The sequence below is a fragment of the Pelodiscus sinensis genome, chromosome 1 (assembly GCF_052426305.1).
Source record: "Pelodiscus sinensis isolate ZL-2025 chromosome 1, ASM5242630v1, whole genome shotgun sequence".
NCBI classification, from domain to species: Eukaryota; Metazoa; Chordata; order Testudines; family Trionychidae; genus Pelodiscus; species Pelodiscus sinensis.
In genome coordinates, this window is record NC_143052.1 from 76,314,732 (window position 1) to 76,341,009 (window position 26,278).

Below are 26,278 nucleotides of genomic sequence, written 5' to 3' on the forward strand. Positions count from 1 at the left end.
GAGCTAATGCACAAAAAATTGTAACATAGGTATGTCATAGGCAATATGGGTATGTCTACACTACCCTCCTAGTTCGAACTAGGAGGGTAATGTAGGCATACCGCACTTGCAAATGAAGCCCGGGATTTGAATTTCCCGGGCTTCATTTGCATAAGCGGGGAGGCGCCATTTTTAAATCTCCACTTGTTCAAACCCCGTGTAGCGCGGCTACACGGGGCTCGAACTAGGTAGGTCGTGGAGGTGTACCGGTAGTTCGGAATAGGAATCCTAGTCCGAACTACCTAGTTCGAGCCCCGTGTAGCCGCGCTACACGGGGTTCGAACAAGCGGGGATTTAAAAATGGCAGCTCCCCGCTTATGCAAATGAAGCCCGGGAAATTCAAATCCCGGGCTTCATTTGCAAGTGCGGTATGCCTACATTACCCTCCTAGTTCGAACTAGGAGGGTAGTGTAGACATACCCTATGAGTGGTGGTGACAAAGATTAGTAGCATTGAGTATGTGCCCACAAAATGTAGGTGGGTTTGTACTCAAAGCAGCTAACCAGTGGCAGCATTGACCACTGAGCATGCTACCATCACTGCACTACAGGTTGGACCTCCCTGGTGTGGCATATTGGGGACCTGACCAATTCTGAAGGAGAGGGTTTGCCAGACTAGGGGAGGTCTGCCAGGCTCCCCTGCCCCTGGGCCACTGGGCTCCCAGCTCCTCGGCCAATCCTGGGGCTGCTAGGGCCCACTGCCCCAAAATTGCCAGACTCAGCTGCTCCAGGCCACCAGGGCTCTGCCACCCCAGGGCCGTCTGGGCTCAACTGCCCCGAAATTGCTGGGGATCCACTGCTTCAGGGTGCTGGAGCTCTGCTGATCTGGGCCACCAGAGCTCTGCTGTTCAGGGCCATCAGGACTTCACTGCCCCCAGAGTCACTGGAGCTCTACTGCTCTGGGCCACCGAATCTCTACTACTCCAGGGAGCCAGGGCTCTGCTGCTCCGGAGCACTGGAGCTCCATTGCCCCGGGGCTGCCAGGGCTCCAATGCTCAAGAGTCACCTGGGCTCCACTGCTCCAGAGGGGAGGGGCCCCATTGCTGCAGGGTTCCAGGGCTCTGCTGTCCTGGGCCACCAGGATTCAGCTGCTCCAGGGCTTCTGGAGCTTCATGGACAGCCCCAGGGCCTCTGGCACTCCGCAGTCCCAAGGCTGTCCAGAGCCAGGACTCACGGGTCCAGGGGCTCTCTGGTCTTACATTAGGACTACGGATATTGCAGGACCAGAGAGTCCCAGACCGGAGAAGTTCAAACTGTACTATTTTGGGGTATGTCTACACTACCACCCTAGTTCGAACTAGGGTGGTTAATGTAGGCAACCGGAGTTGCAAATGAAGCCCGGGATTTGAATTTCCCGGGCTTCATTTGCATGTTGCTGGGCGCCACCATTTTTAAATGTCCGCTAGTTCAGACTCCGTGCCCGCGGCTACACGCGGCACGAACTAGGTAATTCAGATTAGGCTTCCTATTCTGAACTACCGGTACACTTCGTTCCATAAGCAGTAACGGTAGTTCGGAATAGGAAGCCTAATCCGAACTACCTAGTTAGTGCCGCGTGTAGACGCGGGCACGGAGTCCGAACTAGCGGACATTTAAAAATGGCGGCGCCCGGCAACATGCAAATGAAGCCCGGGAAATTCAAATCCCGGGCTTCATTTGCAACTCCGGTTACCTATATAAACCACGCTAGTTCGAACTAGGGTGGTAGTGTAGACATACCCTTTGGCATTCTAGCAAGACAAGAGTTAGCATGAGAATCTTTACACAAGCTGAGCATCATACCCCTAGCTTGCACAGCCAAAGAAAACTTTTCAAGCAAGGTCTATAATAAGTCAAGACAGATAACTCTCCAGATACATGCCATGCTGTTTTGTTTAATTTACTATTAAAACAGGATTATCTACTAGTCCCAAATGTAGCTGATGAGAAACTACCTTTGTGATGTCAAAAGATTCTATTCAGGTCAATTAAATTTGCAATGGATCAAAATTGTGCTCATTGTTACAGTGTGGTTCTGTGTAAAGAAACTGGGGTTTGCTATTATTTGTATTGTGGTTGCATCTATTGTGTCAGGCACTGTCTGAATATATAACAAAGAACCAATCCCTGCCCCAAAGAGTTTTCAATCTCAGTAAAAGAATATAGACAAAAGGTGAATACAAAACACAGATGGAGAGTACAAGGAAATAATGATACATGCTGGACAGCATGATAAGCCATGGCCACAACACACCAGCTAACTAACCTATGCTGATTTTTTTTCAATTTTTTTGTAAAAAGAAAAGTGTAGAGGAGGGATATGAAGGAGGTGTGAATATGTGCAAAATGTTTTCTTTTTTTCTTTTTTATATAAGTAGGCATGACAACTCTTTAGTCTCTTAAATCACCCATTCTGTTTCAGAAGTAACAAAGCTGGCAGATGGCTGACTATCTGAACAAAACCCTAATAGTTTCACTCCTCTTTATTTACCACCAGAAAGTTAATTTACTGGGGAAAATGGGGTTGGGGGTCAACCTAAATCATCATATTCAAAAATGAGTAAAAAAAATGACTAGAACAGATGGCACTCATTGTCATGATTTGAAAACAGTTAAGGGTTATTGGTTTAATGTAAGTGTACAATTGCAAAAAACCCAGCAATATTTCAAACATGAGGAAATTAAAGTGAGTTCACAGTTGCACAGTACCTGGGATGTGATAGAAGTCAATGTGCAAACCACTTTAAACTAAACAGGATACCTTTCATATTCTTCTGGTGCTTTTCTGTGGCTCAGTCTGTTTGCAATGTTATAAAAATGCTAAATTAAACTCACACTGCTGTTCGATTGATGTTTCATTTTGCCATCAATGTTGCAATTCCACATGTGCTGGCATCTAGTGTATTTATCAATGCCTAGCTTGGGACCATTACCACCTTTTAGTTCTTTATCCAAAATAACAAGTAGTTCAGAATTTAAAGTCTTGTCTACGGGGGGATGTAATCTGATAGCTCTGATAGCTGTAGTTCAACAACTAGGGTGTGTCTAGACTACAGGGTTTTGTCGACAAAAGTGGACTTTTGTCGACAAAACTAGACCTGCGTCCACATTGCCTTTGAGTTATGTCGACATAATGTCGACAAAACTCAGCAATTTTGTCGACGTATGTAAACCTCATTCTACGAGGAATAACGCCTTTTATCGACAGAGTTCTGTCGATAGAAGGCATTATTGCATCTACACTGTCCTTTGCGTCCACCCTGTCGACAGAATTGGATGCTTTGTCGACAGAACTGGATGTCGTCTAGACGCTCTTTGTCGTCAGAAGCTTTGTCAACAAAAACTTCTGTTGACAAAACCTTGTAGTCTAGACATACCCCTAGTAATGACCTAATTCTCTTCCTGAATTATACTCTCATCACTACACATTTTACAATCCCACTCCCACAGTCTCTTCACATATGGAACACACAGCTTCTCTAAGAGTTCCCAATGCCAGAGTTTGCAAGACCAAGGCTGAAGGCTTTCCAGTATCCTCGTCTAGAAGGAAAGCATAGTGTCAATCTTCTCAGTATTATTCTTGCAGGCATAACTGCAACTTTGCCAACTGCTGCTTTGGAGATGATTCTATACAACCCCTGTATATATTACACAGTGGTTTGGGGGAACAGCCTGTCACCAGTTGACATATAATACCTTAGGGCAGGGGTTCTTAACCTTTTTACCTTCACACCGCTCCTGAAAGTGAACTTCATGTTTACACCCCCCCGGAAGCCATTTTGTGCACAGCCTAGCCCTGCCCCCTCACCTCACAGGAAGGTAAGGGGCGTGGCTAGGACTATAAGAACTCTGCCAGGGAGCTCAGTTGGGGCCCAGCCTCTGAGGGAGACAGAGGCCTGCCCGCCTGCCCGCCCGCCCGCCCGCCCGCCCGCCCAGAGCTCCTGGCTGATGAGGCTGAGACCTGGCCCAGGCCTCCCACAGCTGCCTTCCCTCAGGACAGCGAAGACTTTCCTGCCTGGGCCGTCGAGGCCTGGCCAAGCTGGCCAGCAGGGCAACACTCTGACCTAGAGGAACCCAAGGCTTTACTGGTGCCTGGTGATTCTGAGGACTAGCCTGAGCTGAAGGCCTGGCTCGATTCCCGAGGCCTGCCTGAACCCTGGGACTCACTGTGGGGTGAGTGAACCCTGTTACAATGCCTAAATGAATAATATGAGCTTTTTACTTTGAACCGTCTCCTAACAAATTTATGTAATATTTGAAGATGAAAGTCGGCAATGCTCACGTACTGTTATTGTAGTGTGTCATCACATAGGCCTGATTGATTCGCACTGCTCTCGTAGTGTGCTGATCTCTAGAAGTTAATAAGAAATTAATATTATAAACATTAATTATGAAGAAATCTAAACTTTAGAATTTTATCCAGTGAGAAGGCAATTGTGATAAATTTTCTGGGAGGCACACTAGGCACACCTCCCCTGTATCCCCTTCACACCTCCCCTGGGGAGGGCGCACCTCACTGGTTAAGAACCTCTGCCTTAGGGTATGTCTACTCTACAAAGTTAATTTGAAATAACAGCCATTATTTTGAATTAACTTTAATAGCATCTACACATACAAACTGCAATCTTGAAATAAATTCAAAATAGTGGAGCCCTTATTTTGAATTTGGTAAACCTCATTCTACGAGGAATAACACTGAATTCGAAATAGCTAATTTAAAATAAATGCTGTGTAGACACTTATTTCAAATTAGGGGGCCTCCAGCCCTTCCCAGGGAGCCCTGGTGGCCACTCTGGGCACAACCAGGAAAACTCATCTGCTCCCCCCTCAGCCCTGGAGCCCTTAAAGGGGCAGTCTCTGGCCACAGTACCTGTGCCAGTTGCCAGCGTGCCAGCACACAGACAGCACACCATGCACCTGGCACAGCAGGAGCCAGCCATTTGCTGCCACCCAGCCCTCCACCACTCCCCAGGACCAAGCTGGCGGCTCCCAGGAGTCTGCCAGTGGCCGCAAAAGGTGGATGCCTTCCTGGTCTACTGCGGAGATCGTGGGCCTCATTGAGTTTTGGGGGAGACCTCCAATGCCCACGATCTTCACACTAGGCACAGGAATGCGGCCATCTACAGCCGCACGGCTGCCAGCCTAGCCACCAGAGGCCACATGTGCAGCCAGGAGCAGGTGAGCAGCAAAATTAAAGAACTGCAGCAGGCCTATGCCAGGGCCTCCCAACCTGGGGCTAAGCCGGAGAACTACCTGCACTTTGAGACCCTGGACTGCATCCTGGGGGGTCAGATGGTCTGTGCCCTCCTGGTTGTCATTGACCCCAGGGCAGAGAGCCCTGACACAGGGGAAGAGGAGCAAGAGGAGGAAGACAGCAGCCAGGAGCCTGCAGGGAGAGTGCCCTGCACCCAGGACCCCCAAGTGGAACCAGAGAGCCCGTCAACAGCCTCACCCGAGGCTGGGGAGGCCTCCACAAGTGAGCAACCTCATGGTCCCCTTATGGGGGGCAGGGAGGGACAGGGAGCCCAGGGCCCATGCGTGTTGGCCTTGACAACCACAGAGCAGGTTGCAACCTGGGCATCTGCCATGCCAGCCAAGACTTGTGGCTCCAGCTGGGTGCCATGCGGGTACCCTGACCTGTTTCCCACATGTGTCTACACGTGAAGGCACATGACAGGCTCCTGACCCCAGGGAGAGACACTGCCCTCCCTCCAGACGCCCCCTCTACACAGAGGCAGGGTACATCTCCCCCGCACCCACACACCAAACTATAGGCAGTCCAGGGGCTGGGATGCAGTCCTGGGCCAGCTCATGCCCTGGGATAGCAGGACGTGATGGTGCCTTGCAGAGGAGGGCTGGGTTTCATCCGCTATATCCCCAGGGAGAAATCACCACTTCTCTTGTTTCACCACAGCTGTAGCACCTGCAAGTGCAGGATGGACCACACCGCCTGGACCATCCACCCACACCTGGGCCAGCAGGCACTCCTGCAACCAGAAGGAGTTCCAGAGGCAGCAGCAGCGGTTGCAGGGACGTCAGGTCTACAGCCAGGAGCAGTGGTTGCAAGAGGACCTGCAACTGCGGCGGGAGAGCTTGAGGGAGCTCCGGGAGCAGGGCCATGCCCTCTTTGAGCACCTGTAGTCCCTGGTGGACCGATTGCTGCCCCAGCCCCTGCGGTTGCCCCAGCTATCACTCCTCTTTCCACCTCTCCTTTCTAGACATTGCAGCATCAAGACAAGAGCAGGAATTAGGAGCCTTCTGAAGTTCTACTGTCCACAGAAATTGTATGTTTACACTAGCTCGTTAGTTCAAGCTAGGTAGGCAAATGAGGGCAACCAGAGTTGCGAATGAAGCCCGGGATTTAAATATCCCGGGCTTCATTTGCATCTTCCCGGGCTCTGCCATTTTTACATCCCCCTTAGTCCAAACTCCATGCCCGTAGCTACGCACGGAGTAGGTTGTTCAAATTAGGATCTCTAATTCAAACTACCAGTACTCCTCGTGGAACCGGTACCTCTTGGAAGGAGGAGTACTGGTAGTTTGAATTAGAGATCCTAATTCGAACTACCTACTCCGTGCCGCGTGTAGCTACGGGCACGGAGTTTGGACTAAGGGGGATTTAAAAATGGTGGCGCCCGGGAAGATGCAAATGAAGCCCGGGATATTTAAATCTCGGGCTTCATTTGCAACTACAGTTGCCCTCATTTGCCTACCTAGCTCAAACTAATGAGCTAGTGTAGACATACCCAAATTGTCTAGAACAATCTCCCCTAGTAAGGATGTACTCCAGTTCCTCCTTGTCTTACAGGTAACAATATCACCTCAATTAATAGCCCATACATCCTCTGGTTGGGAGGAGCTTTAAATCTCATTGATAATTTGTTCTTATTTCAAGTTATTCTTTATCTCTACCATATTCATCTAAAGCTGTCTTTGAGACATACAAGTGCGCAACATCAAGCTCTCTTTTGGCTTATCGAGGGAGTTGCCTCCAACTCCAATGATGGCAGTCAGCATAAAGTGAACATAAGAAACAAAGACCTTGTTTTAATTCCTTTACAAAGTTCATTAGGTATGGGCAAAAATGGTCATACAGGGAGGGAATAAAGTAATTTCTCTGAAAAGGGAGGCAGAAAACTGGCAAAATGCAAGAAGGGAAATGTAAGGGGAAAGGGTAGAAGCTAATCAGTATTACTGTATTGCTGCCCCCAAAGCATTCTTGTGACTTAAGGTCACAATAAAATCTCCAAGGGGACTGGCAAACTTCCCAAAGATTAATCACCAGAATGGTTTACTGTTTAACTTAAACAACTAAAACAAGCATCTTTGAATACTAACGTTAGTCCCTGCTCAGAATCCCTTCCTCTTTATTCAGGCAAATTGGATTGTTTTGATGATTTCCCGAAGTGAAATTCCTGTGTGTCATATATAAGTCTAGAATGATTCTTTACAGATGAATTATACACCTTTGAAAATGGAGATTTACTATATAGTAGAAATACTGAAAGACCATACATGAGCTGGAGGGATGTCAGAAAGTCAGCAGTTGAAATACCACAACGCTGCCACATCGTATAGTACAAAAAAACTCAGATAAAATTATATTTCAACTATATAACAGAGCCTATAATTGAAAATGTATTTGGCTTCATAAGCACACTTCACCGTAGAACAAAATGTTCCAGTTTTATAACAAAGTATTGTATGCTGCTTTTTTTGTTGTTGTTGGTTTTTTTTTGCTTGTTTACAGCTGACTGAAATATATTGGGCCAAAGAAAATTACTGACAAATATGGGGGAAATATAGATTTCGTCATATATGTTGAAACAAATACTTTTGTGGAATAATAAACTCTGATGCCAAAACTATAGCACTGACAGAAATATGGGTTGGTTGACTTTTTGAATTAGATAGGGACTTTCTGTCTGGTGAAGAAGGAATGGCTGGAAAAATCTGGAATCTTTTCTGTGGTAAGCAAAAGAAGGAATTGAACCTGTTTGGCTTTCTACTATGTACCCATCACCCTAATGGCGCCTTCCCTAACCAGTTGTTCCCTAACCAAGGAAAGATATCAGAGTATGCAAGTCCACAGTACTTTGTGGTTTACCACTGACTGTACAATCATCCACTGTGCACTTGGCAATACTCAAGATCCAGAAAGGTTTTTAGTGACTGTGCACTTACAGAAATAGAATTGTATGAATATATTAAGAGTATGTAACTTATTAGCAGCATTTAGTGATTATTTTTTTTCTCTTTGGCAGCTATTCAAGCAAAGGTCAGAACCTTCCCCCACCCATTGCCACCCCCCTTTGTACACAAAAAAGCCTAAATAAATTATTGAGACTTTCTTTTTTTCTCCAGCAGAGAATGGATGGGAGACGTGACCACTTTAGAGAGACACTGGGACATCTGAATTCTTTCTTTAAAAAAAAGAAGAAATTTAGGAAACCAGTAGAAACCTGGGAGAGTAAGGCCAAATATGGGTATAACCAGCAAAGTTTCGTTACATTCTATCAAAAGTAACTGTATGCTGTTTCACGGAAACATCAGACTAATTAGCATTATGTGGCTCATTAAACAGAAATCATAGCCTGGTATTGCCTGATGTAGCAATTATATAGCTTACTTATGAATTTCCAATTATTACTTTGAAGGCAGTCAAGTTCTTGTCCCAGAAATCTCTAAGAACATAGACCTATATTCAAACAAGCATGTTAGCCCTATGTACTACTTTGGGTAGTAACTTTTCTGTTCAGAAGATATAATGTAAACTCACAAGAGGAGGACATTATGTAGTCCATATCACTAAGGGTATGTCTAAACTACATGGCTCCGTCGACGGAGCCATGTAGATTTGTTGTTTTGGCAAAGGCAAATGAAGCCGCAATTTAAATGATCGCAGCTTCATTTAAATTTACATGGCTGCCGCGCTGAGCCGACAAACAGCTGATCAGCTGTTTGTCGGCTCAGCACGCTAGTCTGGACGCTCCGCTGCCGACATCAAAGCCCTTTGTCGGCAGCCCCAGTAAACCTCATCCCACGAGGAATAACGGGGCTGCTGACAAAGGGCTTTGATGTCAGCAGGGGCGCGTCCAGACTAGCGCGCTGAGCGGACAAACAGCTGATCAGCTGTTTGTCAGCTCAGCGCGGCAACCATGTAAATTTAAATGAAGCCGCGATCATTTAAATCGCGGCTTCATTTGCCTTTGCCTGTGTCTAATCTACATGCCTCTGTTGTCAGAGGCATATAGTCTAGACACAGCCTAAGTGTTACACTAGGCTGCAATTTTAAATCTCCACAAACTCTGCTGTCTATGGAAACATCTATTTGGTCTTTCTTCAGAGTAAGGAATTTTGTTTAATTTGTTTCTATATAGCATCTGTTCTATGCCTGAGACCTGCTAATATGGACTCCTTTTCCCAGATTGGCAAATCTGCCTTTTAATGGACACATTGAGATGCCTCCAGCCATTGGTTTACTTAGTCTTACAGTCTTCACAAGTTCTTGTGCTTCTAATTCTTGCAAATACTTTCCTGACTTTCATGAAAGATCTAATTCCTTTGCTATTAGCTTCTAAAAATTATAAAGGGAGAGGCTTCAGAAATGTACAGTAACTGAAACTTCTGTAGTTTAACAGTATGCCCAAACTGTTTTAAACTGAGATAATGGCTTACTGCCATTATCTCAGAGACAAATGTAGGTTCTTCAAGCACTAGATTGTACTAGGTCAGGGCCCTAGTGATGGGTAACCTTCTTTCCCCCTTTTTGTAGCTTTAGATGTAAGCACGTAGATGAGAAGGAATGGGCTATAAAAAGTGAAGAATTTATACATTTCATCAATGATATAGCCGGGAGAGTAAATGTATGTATCTTAATGGGTCATATTGGTGCACTGCTGAAAGAGGGCAGAGTTAAGGTTACACATGCAACTTTAACTGGGCAATTCCTGTTTTCCAGATGTCTGAGTTTTGCTCAACTCAACAGTCTACAGGGGCACAACATACCACCAAGGAAACTAAACTGTCTGTTAATGTAATTTTTGACATCTACATTTTTTAATTTGTCATCCTGCTTTTCTGCAACAAATATAGTCTTTCCTTCCCTTCTCACTGTCTACTCAAAAAGGGCTTTGAATAAGTTAGGCCAGATGAAACAAATACAAAACCAGTCACAGCAGATTCTGTGGAACTGGGACTGAAGGGACAACATGGAGACTGGGGCTCAGTTAGAACCAGATCTCTCATGCAGCACTTCTGAACACAGTGGTAATGCCTCTCACTTGCCAGGACCATCCTGGAGTGTAGAATAAAGACATTCTAGTGGGAAACCAGCCCCAGGGGTCAGAGGAAACAGGAGAAAATTTAAGGGGTAGCCTCAGCAGATTACATAGCAGAGGATGTTGAAAACAGATGATGTTACCATGCTGCCTTCTGCAGTTTTTATACTGTGCTGATTGACTATTTGATTCTTATATACTCTTCACTTCTGTCTCATTCCACATGGGCTCCATGCCCTCCTTCTCCCTTCTCTCCCTCTTCTTCTTTGCCCTTTCCCTTCACTTGCATTCTCCCTGCCTTTCTCCCTGCCTTTGTTTTTCTGTTAGTAACTAATCCTCTCCTAACAAATCCTATTCCTAGAACTCAAAAAAAAAAATTCCATCTCCTCACCTCCTTTTTCCTATCGAAACTGTGGAAAGAACTAGTATGATAGTTCCAAACTAACGCTGTTCACTATCTCTTCCTGCACTCCATTTTTGCCTTGTGTATTACTATGGTTATCTCTTTGGGTCAGGAAAAACCTACTACTCTGTACAGTGCGTAGCACAATGGGACTCTGCCATTGGTTGGCCCCTATATGCTACCATTATACAAATAATAATAAAACAGTAAGGAGGGTGTGGTAAGTATGAATACCCTCTTGGGTATTTATTGGTGCTAACCTTGTGTAGCTTTTACTTTCCCTGAATGTATTTATGAATAAAAGCTCATTCAGATGAACACGCATAAATGAACAGATAAAAGAAGTTGCAATACTGGTAGAATAAACCAGTCAATTTTCATTGGGATTTTCCTTAAAGCCGAAGTGAGTTAGGTGCTGTAGGATTTTGAAAATCTCAAGCTTTATTCTCAAGAATGATTTTTCCTCTGCTCACCCATAGCCACACAGGAGAGTTAATTGCTTTCCTCAGGCACAAATAGGGTCAGACATGTCTTGTACTACTTTGTTAGTTCAAATATAGGCACATTTCAATGGCTTTAAAAAAATCAGTGTAAAAAGAATGAGTGTTCAGCAGCAAAAAGGGCTCAGAAAGCATCCCATGGTCCTTAACAGAGCAAGTGGAGGAGCAGCAGAAGAAGCAACTTTGTAGAGAAAGTGCTTTTAAACTGTACCATATTTAGAGAAGGTGTGTTGCTTGGTGATGAAAAAACAATCCATTTTGGTAAATATTTATCCTATCTCATGGCAAAGAAAAAATCTACATCATATGCAACAGTTAAATTGTAAACTTTTTTCAGTGGCTAGGAAATTAATTTTTAAACAAAAGTGCAGCAGTCAGAGCTGGTGGAAAAGCATGTTAGTAAAATATTTAACAATACGAGCTGGTCAATGGCTGGAAAAAATAATGTTTGCTTTTTAATATTGAATGTTAAGAGGCATTTGGCTGCCACAAAAGCAACATGTTAATACTATTTAACACTTAAAAGCCACTTGGCAGCTGGAAAAGAAATGGCTCATAAAAATGTTTCATGTATACAGCTGCACGCTAACAGGAGGGACCCACTCCTTCCACTCAGTGTTTTATGTTGTTGCTGCTCAGTTGACTGGAAAGTAACTTTTACAATATCTTTAAACCTTAAGGACTCTAAGTGGCAACAGCAGAATTCAAAGCATATGCCAAACTATGAATAACAGATTGAACAATGTTGTTTGATATATTGATTCATAGATTGGCTCCCCACCCTTTCCTCCCTCTTTCTTACCTTTTCAAGTCTGATTTTTGCTACTTTCATGCGAAATAGAAAACATAGCCCAACATTCTCTATAATGTTACCTGGTCACCACGTAAGCATGTTGCAAAAATAATGTTTAAAGTATATCCAAAAAACAGTGCTGGGTGGCTTCTTAAGCAAAATATTTCTCTGCTGAAAACCTGCTTTAAAGCATTTCAAATTGACCAGGATAAAGGCAATCTTCTGGTCAAGAAAATGAAAGATCTTGTATCCATCCTGAAGAGAGTTTTTCAGTTAATGTCACTTCAAGACACATTGTGTATTCCCCTAGCATCATCAAGAAAGTGACACGTATTTGCATTGGAAGATCTGAGAATTGTTTCATTTCCTACCTTAACAGCAGCTCATTGAGAAATAAGTACACTTGATGAGCCAAGCTCTGGCTATTCATACTGATACATCACAATGATGGGCTACTTGTCAGGTAAAGAGGAGGTAGGGGCATATGATTGGCAGGAAACACAAACTTACACACAGTGCATGCTCTTCAAGAAGGACAAAGCAATTTCTTTGAAAAATTATCATAATAAGCATCAGCCAGCAAAGAAAGAAGCAGAGGAGAAAAACTATGTATTATATTTCAGTTATCATCCATCTGGTAAGTGGTGACTAATTTTCACAGCTCATTTTGATGGGATCAAGTTCAAATAAGTATTGCTGGAAAATGTTTTGCTTAATGAAGAATGTTGGGAAATAAACAACATTTCAGGCAACTTGGAGATGAATTTGGGCAGCAGAGTCAGGGGCAAATGGGATCCCTCTTGTGTTAGTGTAGAGAGCCCTCATACAAGAGAACCAATCAGGTTCTGTTGCATTGTGGTAGCAAGAAAAAGAAGGAAGTGGGAACTGGCTATGTAAGAACAGGCATTCCGTGTGAGGAACATTCCTTGTGAGGAAGGTGGCAACACAGGAAATGGGGACATTGCAGAGTGTGCTTCAGAGAGAAAGTCAGAGGGCTGGAAGATGTATATGGATAGATAAGTGGAAATTTTCCCATCATCCCAAGGATGACAGGAAAGTATCAGGGCCATGGGCTCTCTGAACAAACTGCAACTTTGTGTGTTTCACAAGTGGTCATGCCCTGTTTAAACTGTGAAAACTGACTGTTTCCAAGGATTTTTATACAGTCTTACTATGCTCCCTTCTGACTTTTAACTCTGAGTCTATGACTCTATTTACTTCTATCTTTTCAAAGTGTTGCACTGTTATTTAGCGATATAACTCCCCTTGTAGTTTGTGGATGTTGTGTGCCTAAATCCTGGCAGACAACCACGCAGTAATACAGGGTTATAATACTTTAAGAAAAACTTAGACTCTTTGTTGAGCACAGCCAAAACTGCTGGGAAATGCAAAAAAGGCCACCGGTAGCACACAGTGGATCTTAGAACAAGTTTACAAATCCTGTTAAATTGATATATAAAGACTTTATACATAATACTTTCAGAAAAGAATAGGCTATTACTGTGGGCTATGGGATCATCCCTATGCATGTCAGTAGGAAGTTAAAAAGAATGTCCACATAAGCATGTACTTACTTTTAACAACCATCTCCCAGAGAAAGGTGTTCAGTCATTCCTGGTTGCCTTAGGAGGCATCATCCATAGCTTTCTTAAAAGAGGTTGTTCTTGATACCAGGATTAGTGAGCAGGTCTGTACACAACCAGCTGTTGCTGTTTGACTATGGAATGTGTATATACTTCTCCTGCCAAAAAACAAAACAGCAAGCTTAATGTGAGGTCAAATTGCCTCAAACTTAAGGTGAGGTCAAATTGCCTCAAGCTTAAGGTGAGGTCAAATTATTTTCACATTTTTTTTCTTCCAATTACACAAGTAGTGAGAATTCCTTGCCACCACTCCACAATTGGTCTACTCCACAAACATTCCAGCACTTTAAAACACACGTTTCTTAGGTAGATCTGGAACTAAAATGAGACACACATAATGGCCATTCAATTATGTGATATACAAAGGATATTGCAGAGATGGTAAGCTGGTGATAACTGGTGTGAGTTTTTTGAAATCAATGAAGCTATATTAGTCTGTAGTAACTGAAGAGTTTGCCCCACTTTTGAAATGGTAGTTTCTGTGTGTACTAATCCCTCATTTGGAAATTTTCAGTCTCATTCACCTTCTTACCATAACAATTGTTTTCATGCTATTTTTTGAGTCACAACCCTGTTGCAAATTTCACACATGGAATGTGTGACCTGTTCCAACTCGTATGCTCATTTACTCAATTCTAATCACATGCACACAATGCCAGGGTGAACTTTGCTCCAAATGTCTACAAATGATTTCATGTTGCAAGTGAATAACTATTAAACTGGCTTTTATTTGCCTTCCCAGTATTTTGCCTTCTCTGCAAATCTGTCATAATCAATTCAATAGTTTCATTGCACTTCCCTGAGTCATCATTACAGTGTGAGAATTGTACTTCATAAACATTTCTAATCATAAACACTTACCTTCCCATAAAATATATTCTCCCTTCTTTTTTTTTGTAATTTACATATCTGAATTCTCGAATTCTCTTAGCTACATAATATTTCTTGTGCAGTGATATTCTTACTGCCTGGTGCTATGTACTGCAAGTTGAAGAACTCTTTGCAATATTTAAGAACCTTTCACAGCTAATAGCATTAAACTGCTTTTTATTTTGTTTTATGATTTTCTTTAATGTTAATTACAGGAAACTGCTCTTGTGATTAATTTTGCATGGCCTTATTTTACTTGCAGTCTTGAAGCAGGGGTCTCCACTGAGATCAGCATTGAGATCTAAGTAGCACTTTACTTCAGAAGCATCCTGATTTCATTGGAACTATTCATTAAGTTGATATTCACCATGGGAAAGGATATCAGAATCTGACTCTAAAATGTGACATCTAAGATGTGAAACTTGGATTTTTAGACAGATAAGCACCCAAAGAAAGATTTCTAGAGCTATTATTAAATAATATTCTATGAAAAAAACAGATAGGATCAGATGCCTTTGGCAAGTCACTTTCCCAGTTTAACTTCCCTGTCCATTACTATATTCAGACTGATTTAAAACAAATTCTCAGTCACCATATCCATGGGACCAAAGTCTCCCTTCCCAAACAGCCTGAAGATATACCTGTCATTCCATCACCTATCCCCTTCTCTTCCAACCCCCTAATTCTAATAAAATGTAATATGCATCAAGTCTCAAGATGAAAGCAAAACTTCCATTCTCATAAAACATACTTAACTTTCTGCTTAACACTACTTTGTTCCACAACCTATGCTGTCCAGGGTCATCCTGTGATGTTGTTGGCTTTCTTCCTCAGGTCAACAGCTTTGGTCTGGTTCCATCACATCTTCCTATTGCTACCCTCTTATGACACTTCTGTCTCTTCTAATACAAGGGTATTTCAGGTCTCATTATATGTAGCCCCTAAAGAAAAGTAGTGTACCACTTGCCTGGCATAGACACTCACATCTCATTTTTCAGAAGACTACTTGCTCTTGACTAAAGATTTATTATGGGGATGAGGAGCTAGATCTTCTAGGGGAAATCAAAGATTTATCAGGTATTTTCCTCCTCCCATGTGATGAACATGACTGTTGTGGAGAGAATCTGTATGGTGTCCATATCGGAGAGAATAGTCTAGAATTAAATAAAGCGCTGAATGATTTAAAAATGGGTCCAGCTCCCAGATATGATAGAATTACACCTGAATTTATGGAACATCTGGATCCTCATGATTGGGGAATGGTTCATTTGGTTTTTCAACAGAGTTCTGCAGGAATCCAGGCTGCTTAGAATTTGGTGCCAAGCAAATGTCGTCAAGTTGCTGAAACTACACTTGCCTTTGAGCTACAGACCAATTTCACTCTACGCAGCTGCTTAAGGAGCTTGAAGATCTGATTTGCAAAGAATTTCACCATCTGTGGAAAGTATACCGTCACCAGAGAAAGCTGGTTCTCGCCATGGTTGTAGTAGTACAAGTGATCGAGTACATGTGAACACTTACAACTTTCAGCAAAAATGGATTCCAAGTTGCAAACTGATCTAGTTTTCTTTCACCTGACTGAGGCACACAATACACTATGGCACATGGGCCTGCTAGTGAAATTGCCTAGAAGTACGACAAGTGAGTTAGCACGTGGAATGGCTCTACTTTTGAGAAATTGACATTTCCTTGTCCATCTTGGTAGAACAAGTGCTTGGAGCCACCTGAAGAACTGCCTCCTGCAAGGAACAATATTACCTTCAATGTTATTCAATTTACATTGAATGTATAGTAGGCCTTGTAGATTTGTGTATGCAGATGACCTATTCCTCAGCACTCAGTCACACTCCTTTGACATACTTGAGAGTGTTCTGAATGCAGATTTGGTATCTATGTCCAATTATTTTCATCATTTGGTGGCTGATACTAAGTGAAAACAGGCTGTGCTGAGTATCTTCCACTTACATCATGCACAATCAGGCAGACAGCTGAGCATAGGTCTTAGGGTTTAACAAATATTCACACAATTCCCACCCAGTTTATTTCGACATCACATTAAGGACTGCCATATACTGTGGCCATCTTACAAAGATGGCAACTAAGGTCAAAACATGTAAGAACCTGTGTGGAAAACTGGGCCAGTGTGGAAAATTGTGTGGAAAACTAGGCCAAAACTACATAGTGTGCCAACACTCACACATTACACACTTCAGCAATAGCATTCTGCTATGAAGCAGTGGAGTATTGTGTTAGAGTGGGGGCTCGCTCATCTCATGCAAAGATGACCAGTGGCCGAATTAATTTTACTATGTGGATAGTTTCAGGTACACTTAAATCTTTTACTCTGCCCTGGTTACTGGTTCTCTGCAATTTGGCTCTACCTAGTGTTCACATAGAAGAATGTGCAGCAAAGCTCGTGATGAAATTGTATGATATGCCATATCTATTGTTTTTCTTCTCCCAAGAATTGTAGATTTTAACACTAGAGAGATCATTATGATTATCTAGCCTGCAAGATAGAGACCATGGAACTTCACCCGGCAGTGGACTCGACTTTCATTCTGAAACCAGACTCAATGGCTTTTCTATCAGGGTATGTCTGCACTACAAAGTTAATTTGAAATAACAGTAGTTATTTCAAATTAACTTCAATAGTGTCTACACATGCAAACCGCTATTTCGAATTTAATTCGAAATAGCAGAGCGCTTATTTCGAATTTGGTAAACCTCATTCTATGAGGAATAACACTAAATTCGAAATAGCTATTTCAAATTAAGTGCTGTATAGACACTTAATTTGAAATAGGGGGCCTCCAGCCCTTTCCAGTTTCCCCTGGTGGCCTCTCTGGGCACAACCAGGAAAACCCTTCTCCTCTCCCCCAGTCCCAGGGCCCTTAAAGGAGTAGACTCTGGCCACTGGGCACGTGCCAGAGCCAGGTCTGCCGGCAGCCACAGACCCTCACACAGTGGCCGCACAATGGCAGCCAGTGGCAGCCAGCTGTCCCCCGCCCAGTCCCTGAACATCCAGGGGCCAGCCAGGGGCCATAGATGGCATGCGTCCACCTGGACTAATGTGGAGATCATGGACCTCCTTGAGATTTGGGAGGAGGTCCCCAATGTCCATGATCTCTGCACTAGGTGGAGGAACATGGCCGACATGCTCCTGACCTCGGGGCGGGACACAGCAGGATGCCCTCCCTTCACACGCCCCCTCTACACAGGGGCAGGGGATATCTCCCCTCCTCCCCGGCCTCACGATACACAGCACAGGGGCATGGGTGCGGTCTCGGGGCAGCTTCCACTCCTGGGCAGAGCTGGATATGCTGAGCTTGGCCTCTGTGCAAGCACATCGGCTCTGACGGTGCAGGGCACGGTCGCCTTCACCTAGCAGGGGGGGCTGGGTATCATCCACTGTGTCCCCAGGGAGAACTGACCACTTCTCTTCTTCTTCACAGCCGCACCACCTGCACGTGCAGGGTACACCACCCCACCCGGGACATGATCCCACACCCGAGGGCTCCGCAAGACCACTGCAAAAATGCAGGCATACCACGAGCGGCACTTGGCAGCCCTGCGAGGCTAGACCTACATCATGGAGCAGCACCAGCTCATAGAATGAAGAAGACAGGCCTTCTGAAAGAGCATGTTTTCTCTTCTGATAAAAAAAGCGGAAGAGCAAACGTGTTCCCTGGATGTGGTAGAGTTTTTCTGGAATACCTCCAGTATACTGGAAAACCCCGCAGTCTAGATGTACCTCTACAGTGAGTGTAACACACAATAAGCTCATTTAACAGCCGGGAAAACATAGACTTCCTCGATGTCCAAATAAAAGTTATACTAGTTCAGTCTCCTGTCTCACTTCTAAAAATTAGGTTTCAGTGAGACAATTGTCAATAGAAATGGTGGGCTGAAGAATTTCTACCTCAGCATCAGCCACAGATAAACACTTCTTTTGGAAGGCAAAAACTTTTTGCCTTCTCTGCATGGTGTCATAGCCATGTGGAATGCAGGTGAGTTAAAATGTATTGGAAGTCACGGTGAAGAGTTATTTATTCCATTTAGAAGAAAAGAAATGGGAAATGCACATTTTTCAATTCTCCGTTCTACGTTTTGCTTGTGTGAAGGGCATCATGAATGGATGGTTCTGCATTGGCTGGTTTTTGGTGATGTTTGCAAGTTCTCTGCAAGAAACTGCTGAAAACAATCTAGAATATTCTTAGTGGCAATTGACTGCTAATGAGACAACCTCAAGCACCCCTTTCCAGGCAATTTTCTTAGCTGCAGCCAATTGGAACTTCTTTGGATACCGGGTAGGTTAGATTACCAAGAGACACTGTGTTTCTAAGCAGGAGTCTCAAGGTAATCAGGTAATTTTAATATATTTCCTGCAGAAATCCTCAGTCCCTTCTGCAAAGACTTCTCTTTTTACAACCTATGTTTATTTCATAACCTGGAGAAATCACTTTATTTGCTTGGAATTCATGAGATAACCCTGCCGCTGCTCCCAGCAACACCTGCCAAAACTAATTTGATTGCTTTACATATGGAGTACAATTATAGAACTATCCACAAACTCAAAATGCAGCTAGTATTTTATACCACTTATAGTGCTGTTGCTCCAGTACTGATTATGGGTTTCAGGATGTGTAGGGAGAATGGGAAAATTACTATGAGCATTCTGAGTTGCTGCATGCTTTTCAGCATATTTAATGAAGCTAAGCCATGTGGTAAAGTACTAATTATGCAAATCTCTTCCTAATGCTTGTCATCTTTTTTTCCATAAATAGACCTGCCTAGATCATTCATAGCCATTTGTTTGTTATTAGTGCTTTTTTGTTTTCCCCATTCAGCTACTTTAACAAACCAAGAAGTTGACTGGAGTTATAGTCAGTCTGTGTTAAACACTGTCTGTTTTGGTGAGGAATAATCAACAGAACTGATGCTTATTTGCATAACAGTGGAGTCAGATCTTGGATTCGGGTCCCATTGTGCTGGGGGCTGCACATAAACAATGAAAAAACTGACCCTGCCTTGAAGAGCTACAGTTTAAATAGACGAGGAAAGAGAGAAGGAAGGGAGAGGATCAAAAACAGACAAGGAATCACCAGATAACAATGAGCAATTATGATTCACATAATAAGTAAGAGTAACAATGCACTTGTTGCCTAGCCATTATTAAGTGTTTAGAACCTTCATGGAAAAGATGAGTTTAAAGGAGGAAGAGGTATATAACATTTGTGATTTTATGAATTTTTACAGGGCATTTTTCCCATGCATCAGGGACAGCAGGAGAGAAAGGACAAAAGTGTTGGAAGAAAACTGGACAGGCTAGAATTGTTGACAGAGCAGAAGCCAAAATAAGTAACTCAGCTGGTAGAATGGACAAACCAGGAAGAGCCTTAAAAGAGAAGAGATGTTTGTGTTCAAAGCTGTGGAGAATGGGGAAGTCAGTGGAAGGGGAATGCAAAGGCGGAGAACAGAGAAAGTTGAAAGCCTGGAAGATGATCCATTGCCTTTCTATGACGTTTCCCTGATCTTTTGTATTATTGCTGATATACTTTGTGCCACAAAGACAATATAGGTTTTTAAACATATTAATTTTATATTCAAACTTGTAGCATTTTCAGTATTATTTTCTTGCTGATCCTAGACATTTTTTATTCTAGGGAGTTGCACACATATTAGATTATGTAGGCCAAACATGTTTGATTGACCAGAACCGTCTTCTTCACCTACCCACTACTAGCTCGATGTGACACCCTCCCACCTGCTTGGTTACAGGAATTCTCTGCAACTCTCCTCTCCCTTATACCAAGGCTTCCAAGTAACCCCCATTCCTATTCCTGCCGCATGTCAGGGTCCTCCATCAAAAGCTCCAACAATTAATATTAGCTGGGATAGACAGGGATGGTGTCCCTAGCCTCTGTTTGCCAGAAGCTGGAAATGGGTGACATTTCTCTTCCTCTCCCCATCCAACATACCAGAAGTCCCCAGCCTTCCACTCATGCCAAAGGTTCTGTTTGTTTGCATCATTCCAGAGTTCCTCATAATCTTCCCATGGTAAGTACTCTCTGTTTCCCACCCTTTCCTCCATACTTGAGTTAGTCACTACCTCCCATCCTAAGGGCTCTCTGTGCCCATGTTTGCTTCTTTCTCCCATGCTGGGGTGAAGTCCCCCTTTCTTCCTCACATCCTCCACCAGAAGCTGTGTGCATGCCCTGATTCCCTCACTTAACCATCTTTAGCCTTCCTTCTATCTGGGAGATAAGTCATTTGAAGGGTTAGTCTGTTACACAATGCAAAGTTGATGAGCTGACAAATTGGTATTTTTATGCTGGCAGGTGTTAACCAGTTCTTTGATCTTTAGAGCTACATGAAGTTGTAGTTGTGCTGGTCTGCAGGGAGACGGGGAGCAAAGCCTTGGAGCACACCCGCAGTGGGACAGCCCAGGCGCCCTTGGGCTGTCTCACTGCAGGCGTGCTCCGCGGCTTTGCTCCTGTCCCCCTGGTCTGCGGGGGGGGGGTGCAGCTAGTGCCCCCCCCCCCCAGCAGACCAGGCTTTTCTTGCCTACCCCTGGGGTAGAGCAGCTGGGGGCTGCCGGGTTGGTCCCACAGCGCCGCTCCGGACCAACCTGGCAGCACCCCAGCTGCTCTGCTCCAGGCATCCTGATTCAGCCGCTGCTGGTCAGTTTCAGCAGCGGCTGAATCAGGACGCCTGGGGCAGAGCAGCTGGGGTGCTGCTGGGTTGCTCCAGTAGCGCCGAGGAGCTGCGCTACTGGAGCAACCCAGCAGCACCCCAGCTGCTCTGCCCCAGGCGTCCCCAAGTCAGCCGCTGCTGAAACTGACCGGCGGCTGACTACAGGAAGCCGGAGGCAGAGTTGCTCTGCCCCAGGCTTCCTGGAATCAGCCGCTGATCAGTTTCAGCAGCAGCTGACTTGGGGATGCCTGGGTTTCTTAAGTTGAATCTGTATGTAAGTCAGAACTGGCATCCAGATTCAGCCGCGGTTGAAACTGATCAGTTTCAGCAGCGGCTGACGCCAGTTCTGACTTACATACAGATTCAACTTAAGAACAAACCTACAGTCCCTATCTTGTACGTAACCCGGGGACTGCCTGTAACAATAATAACACTGTATGTGAGGAACATAAACTTAAAATATATAATAGGGGAAATAAGAAAGATTATATTTCTTATCCACTTGATATGAAGTAGTTTATGTGCAGAATGTGTTTTTATTTGCACTCATTGCAAGTCACTGAGATACCCCCATCATAGATCAGAGCTATCTTTCAATGTCCTTTATAGTTCTGTAATCAGCTACATTTTATTTTCTTTAATATGGCCATAAACTTTCTTGTAAGAGGAAATAATTAGTTTAGGTGATACATGGATGGCTCTGTTGTGTCCTAAATTTAAAATGTCACAGGAACAATAAGTTTAAATCCTTAGGCTATGTCTAGACTGGCCCGTTCTCCGGAAGAGGCATTCAAAGCAGGCAAGTCAGAATAGGGAAATCCGCGGGGGATTCCGCAAGTAGGAATAAGAGATCCTCCAGAAAAGGGCTTTATTCCGGAAGATCGCGCCAGTCTAGATGCTCTTTTCCGGCTTTTCCCCAAGCCGGAAAAAAAGCTGCGGCCATGTTTATTTAAATCCTGCGGGGGATATTTAAATCCCCCACGGATTTCCCTATTCTGACTTGCCTGCTGTGCATGCTTCTTCCGGAGAAGGGGCCAGTGTAGACATAGCCTTAGTACTTTGGCTTCATTGTGAATGCTCTTAATGTCCACCAACCCCTGTTCCCAAAAGCAAATTTTGTCTATGGGTGATTGTTATTTAAGCTGATTCAGCTGAAGTGGATACATTAAAGAAGATCTTAGAGGATATTACTCTGAACTAAAAGACTGGCAGCCCATATGGTTTAAAAGCCATATCTCCCGAGATCTCTCCCAAAGAAAAGTGAAAGAGAAAAATCACACAATTTCTGGTTAACATTTGGAATCCTAGTTATTTTATTCAATGTTTGATTTTTGTTACAGGCTGGAGACCAACTGGCTAAGTAGCAGTTCTGTAGAAAAGGACCTGGGGTTTGCAGTAGATGAGAAGCTGGACATGAGTCAACAGTGTGCCCTTGTAGCCAAGAAGGCTAATGACATATTAGGCTGCATTAAGAGGAGCATTGCCAGTCGATCCAGAGATGTGATTATTCCTCTTTACTTGGCTCTGGTGAAGCCACATCTGGAGTATTGTGTCTAGTTCTGGACCCCCCAATTAGAGGAAGGATGTAGATGCACTGGAGAGGGTCCAGCAGAGGGCAACCAAAATGATTAGGGGGCTGGAACATATGACCTACTAGGAGAGGCTGAGGGAGTTGGGTCTATTTAATCTGCAGAAGAGAAGAGTGAGGGGGGATTTTATAGCAGCCTTCAACTTCCTGAAGGGAGGTTCCAAAGAGGCTGGAGAAAGGCTGTTCACAGTAGTGATGGATGGCAGAACAAAAGGAGCAATGGTCTCAAGTTGCGGTGGGAGAGGTCCAGGTTGGATATTAGGAAAAACTATCTCACTAGGAGGGTGGTGAAGCACTGGAATGGGTTACCTAGGGAAGTAGTGGAGTTTCCATCCCTTGAGGTGTTTAAGTCTCAGCTTGACAAAGCCCTGGCTGGGTTGATTTAATTGAGATTTGTCCTGCCTTAGGCAGGAGGCTGGACTTGATGGCCTTCTAAGGTCTCTTCCAGCTCTATGGTTCTATGATTCTATGAATGAGAATAAAACTGGTTAGATAAAAACTTAATATTTGAATTGTGAACAACTCTAAAATAATGAAACCAATATCAAAGTGTTACTTTTAGGCTATGTCTAGACTGCAGGCTTCTTTCGAAAGAGGCTCTTTCGAAAGCATCTTTCGAAAGAGCCTCTTTCGAAAGATCGCGTCTAGACTGCAGGCGGATCTTTCGAAAGAGAAATCCGCTTTTTCGAAAGAGAGCACCCAGCGAGTCTGGATGCTCTCTTTTGAAGACGGCCTATTTACATTGAAGAATGCCTTCTTTCGAAAGAGGAACTTTCGAAAGAAGGCGTTCTTCCTCGTAAATTGAGGTTTACCGCCATCGAAAGAAAAGCCGCGTTCTTTCGAAATAATTTCGAAAGAACGCGGCTTGAGTCTGGATGCAGGGGAAGTTTTTTCGGGAAAAGGCTACTTTTCCCGAAAAAACCCCTGAGTCTGGACACGGCCTTATAGTGCCATTCACATGAAATTCTTGTTTGCCCTGTAAAATCTAAATCTGAAGCTTGCAGAAGGGCCGACATGCTTCAGGTTTGAAACAGAGAAATTCAATAGAAGAAATACACATTGGGGTAGATTAGTGGTACTGAATCCACTCCTGGAGGCTGTGTCTATACTGGGCCACTTATTCTGGAAAATCAGCCGCTTTTCCGGAATAAGCTGCGAGCTGTCTACACTGGCCCTTGAATTTCCGGAAAAGCAACAACGCTCTACTGTACAAAATCAGCCGCTATTCCGGAAAAACTATTCTGCTCCCACTCGGGCATAAGTCCTTATTCCGGAACACTGTTCCGGAAAAGGGCCAGTGTAGACAGCCCAGTAGTCTTTTCTGGAAAAAAGCCCCGATCGCGAAAATGGCGATCGGGGCTCTTTTCCGGAAAAGCGCGTCTACATTGGCCACAGATGCTTTTCCGGAAAAAGGGCTTTTCCAGAAAAGCAGCCTGCCAATGTAGATGCTCCTTTTCCGGAAAAACTGAAAACGGAATAGTATTCCGTTTTAAGCAGTTCCGGAAATTCATGCCAGTGTAGACACAGCCGTGACGTTTACAGACCCACCAATAGGGCCACCTGCCTGACAATTCAAAAGGGTCTGGAACTCTCAGCTACTGCCATCAGCTATCAGAGCACGAAATGGTGTGCTTCAGGTGGCACTAAAAGGTGCCAGGGGCACAGTGAAGTCCCGGTAGCACTGAGGACTGTCTGCTCCCAGCCTTGTGCCTTGTGGATGAGGTCCCACCCCTTCCAATAGCATGAATCCTTCCCCTCTCCATACACTCTTTGCCCATGAGTTTGTCAATTCTGTCAGCCACCCTGGGCATTTATTAGTTCCAATGTCAAATCTATTTGCCTGATATTTGTAGATTCTACATCTGTTTAATCCATATTGTTTTATGAACAGTGGGGGGAAATAAATATATATCTATATCTATGTCTATATCTATATCTATAATATTCAAATGTCCACTGGTTTCAGAGATCCACTAATCATATGTTGAGCCATCTTGGGCATTTAAAACCATGTCACCCAAAATAAGAGGAACTCATGAGAAAGTGGGCCTGGGTCAATGGAATTTTTGCCCAACAAAGAAAGAATAAGCACCACAGGATTTAGCCCTGTATATGTGAATAGTAATTCAATGACTACTGTATTCTAAAGAAAGAATGTGTTTGTCATTGTTCTGCTTGAAGTTCTCATCTGCCACTCTTATTGCTACAGCACATAACTACAGGAAGTCCCCAGTTTGCAAATGAATTGTGTTCCAAAAGGCATGCAGCTCATTTATTGGAGCACCTGGCCTCCTTCTAAACTTCATGGGATTTTGTTGATCAAATGGTCCTGAGAATTGATCCAAGTGTCTTATGGCACTTGCTGATTTTAGCCTGATTTGAGGAAGAGACTTGTCCTGGGAGCAAGGACCACAAACTCAGCATGACTCATGTTCCACTGCCTCATTTTATAAAATGGAAAGAGGGGGGCTCAAAATAAATTCAAGTAGGGAAATATTTTTTCCATAAATAAATATACTTCTACTGAAGAAAAGGGAATAGGAGAAATTATCAGCAAACCAGACATTTGTTCCAAAAACATACTCTGCTTTCATTTAATCAGAAGCAACATGATTTGTTTGGTAGTTGGTATTCCTTTGTGCAATTTTTTTCTGGGCTCCTCTCCATAGATGGTGAATATTTTGTATTACAGTTTTACCATTGACAATGTAAAAAGGCTGATTTAAGAAAGAAAGAAACACAACCCCAATAAACTTGTTGGCAGAATTTTGAGAGCTAAGCTGAAATCTATGAGCTTTCTTTCTATATTTCAGCTGGAATGGGACAACACTTGTCCAATCTATAGTATCTATTCTGTCCCCAGTGAGTTTATAACAACATTCCCACTCAAAAAAATAAATCCAGAGGTTAAGTTCTAAAAATGAATCTCTGGCTTCATTCTTTTTCCTGTATAAATATAAATAATAAGTGTCTTAAACTGTCATACAGAACTTATATATTAGCACTGCACTGGTTGGGTGGAATGGCCCAGTAAAATATAAAATAAGAGATTTCAGTTTATGAAACAAACTTACTGAAACAGTCTATCTTCTTATTTTGGAAAATAGAAATGTATATACTGGATTTGCAGTTTATATCCTCTTCACTTGTAAAAAGTAACAAAAAAATAGATGTAAAATATCTCTGGTAAAGAAATCCTGAAGCAAAAGCTTCTTCATTGACTCCATCCTGGATTACAAATAAGATTGATTGGAAGAGCCAGGGGTATGTCTACACTAGCTCATTAATTCGAGCTAGGTAGGCAAATCAGGCAACCAGAGTTGCAAATGAATCCCGGGATTTAAATATCCCGTGCTTTATTTGCATGTTCCCATCCGGCCGCCATTTTTATATCCCCCTTAGTTCGAACAAACTGCCAATGGCTACACGCGGCAATTTAAAGTTAATCTGAACTATGTCCTTAGTTCGGATTAACTATTACACCTCAT

General features: G+C 43.5%; 1 long non-coding RNA gene across 1 annotated transcript in view; it reads right to left on the reverse strand.

The window, feature by feature from the left end:
• LOC142829975 (uncharacterized) overlaps window positions 1–14,045 on the reverse strand; it is a 64,261-nt gene extending 50,216 nt beyond the window's left edge. Inside the window, exons 1-2 of the long non-coding RNA XR_016348672.1 lie at window positions 13,568–14,045; window positions 4,304–4,368 (exon numbers count right to left, since the gene is read on the reverse strand). This is a non-coding gene — a long non-coding RNA (uncharacterized LOC142829975). The remainder of the gene's footprint in view (window positions 1–4,303; window positions 4,369–13,567) is intronic.
• Window positions 14,046–26,278: the final 12,233 nt, after the last annotated feature.